The sequence below is a fragment of the Chelonoidis abingdonii genome, chromosome 2, assembly GCF_003597395.2.
Source record: "Chelonoidis abingdonii isolate Lonesome George chromosome 2, CheloAbing_2.0, whole genome shotgun sequence".
Taxonomy (NCBI): Eukaryota; Metazoa; Chordata; order Testudines; family Testudinidae; genus Chelonoidis; species Chelonoidis abingdonii.
In genome coordinates, this window is record NC_133770.1 from 23,673,063 (window position 1) to 23,675,494 (window position 2,432).

Sequence of the window (2,432 nt, forward strand, 5' to 3'; positions counted from 1 at the left end):
TGGTGTTGGTACCACTATTTCTCTGACACCGTCACAAAACTCCACTCCTGCAGCATTAATTTTGACCTTTGCTCTGTTCTCTTACATGCATCATATCTGCAGATTGTATTTCAAGTATGGATCAAAGGCAGTACTGTTTGTCTAAACTGGTGCTATTAGAGGAACATCAGAAGACAGCAAAGAGCACAATGCTACCGAATGCAAGAAGCTTAGATATTTTATATTCTTGTTCTTTGAACTAAATACAGGAAAAAAGCAGAGAGGGGGAAAGAAAGCCATGAGGTCTTAGGGAGTCAAACTTTTTTTTCCTAGGAGAATATGGGCTATGCTTCTATACCCCCAAATTCAGAATTAGAGCTTTGTATTTCATTGCCTGTATGGAAAATGTTCTCAAATATCTTCTAGTGTTTATCATTTTATAGTAAATAACAACATTAAATTATTTGCTCCCACTGGGCAGGTGAAAATTAGCACAGTTTATTTTTAATTATGACTAAAATGTAAAGGTTACACAGATTTTTCAGTTCCTCTAGATTTTAGTTCTAGTATAAGTGGAAGCTTCAGATATGTATGCTGACTTATCAGTGAGCCTTTCCTGATTAATTATCATTAGTCCTAGCTTTAGGTTTGGAAGGGGCCTATGCTAAACTCCCTGAAGATGTCTCCTCACACCCTCAATCTCTCTCACATACTGCTTTTTGCCTGTTTAAGGCTGCCATTGATTGGTACAGTGTACTGCTTTGTTACCTGTGGCTTTTTTTATAGCTAAAGTATACTTAAGAGCTGTAACAGGTTAAGTATATATGCTTAGTCTAAGTACAAAAAATTATCTGATCATGAAACTGACACACTTAAAAGTTAATATATTCTGTTTAAATTTTCGGTACTGGTGCTACCTACACACTTGCTATTTTAAAGTTGCATGTATTTGATACATTGTTGAACTGTTTAAAATAGATGTTTAAAATAGACTATGATGGAAGAAGGACAGAAGGCACTGAATGTCATTTTAATTAGGCCACAACTTTATTCTTAAATATGTGAGTGTTCCTTTCAGATAAAATTGTACAGTGCAAGTAATTCCATAATCCTTTCCATATACTTGGGGGGGCTATCATCAGCCCTCCCCTACATCCTGGTCCCAGACAACCCACCCTTTCCCGCTCAGATGAGAGTTAAGGGGAGCTATAAAGGAGAGAAGTTGCCTTCCCCCATCATACCAGTCATAGCTCCAACCCCTTTCTCTGCTTCTTTAAAGAATGCCTCCTTTAAATCTTTTACCAGTCCATTTTACCTGAGCCATATGTCATGCTGTCTGGAGTGGCTTCCACCTCTGAGTGCCTACCTCAGGGCAGACTGTTGGAAAACTGGGCAGATGCCCTAAACCTAGTGTCTATATTCTATAATTAGATTTAACCAAACCAGTAACAAATGTGAACTCCTGGATCACTATACCTGTCTTACCATGGAGTCACAGACAGTCCCCTCAGACTCTCCAGTCTATCATACCACCCAGACAAATTGGACTTTGTGATAAAAGGTCTCTTATACCTAAAATCACATCACATCAGGTTGCTCCCAATCCCAAGAGACAAGCCACTTACCCCAGATCAATTGGTACTCTAGATTTTACACCAAAGACAACAGCCAATTCTATAATAAACTAACTATCGGTTTGTTAGCTAAGAAAAGGAAATGAAAGTTATTGAAAAGTTAAAGCAGGTAAAATATATAGACAGGTGAGTCACAGTCTATAATTCTCCATGGTTGCTGGGAACAAAAGGTAGGAATAAATGGTAAATTTTCAGAATGGAGAGGGGTAACTAGTGGAGTTCCCCAAGGGTCAGTCATAGGACCAATCCTATTCAACTTATTCCTAAATGATCTGGAGAAAAGGGTAAACAATGAGGTGGCAAAGTTTGCAGATAATACTAAACTGCTCAAGATAGTTAAGACCAAAGCAGACTGTAAAAAACTTCAAAAAGATCTCATAAAACTAAGTGATTGGGCAACAAAATGGCAAATGAAATTTAATGTGGATAAATGTAAAGTAATGCACATTGGAAAAAATAACCCCAACCATACATACAATATAACGAGGGCTAATTTAGCTACAAGTCATCAGGAAAGAGATCTTGGAGTCATCGTGGATAGTTCTCTGAAGATGTCCATGCAGTGTAAAGAGGCGGTCAAAAAAGCAAACAGGATGTTAGGAATCATTTAAAAAGGGATAGAGAATAAGACTGAGAATATGTTATTGCGCTTATATAAATCCACGGTATGCCTACATATCCAATACTGTGTACAGATGTGCTCTCCTCACCTCAAAAAAGATATACTGGCACTAGAAAAGCTTCAGAAAAGGGCAACTAAAATGATTAAGGGTTTGGAGAGAGTCCCATATGAGGAAAGGTTAAAGAGGCTAGGACTCT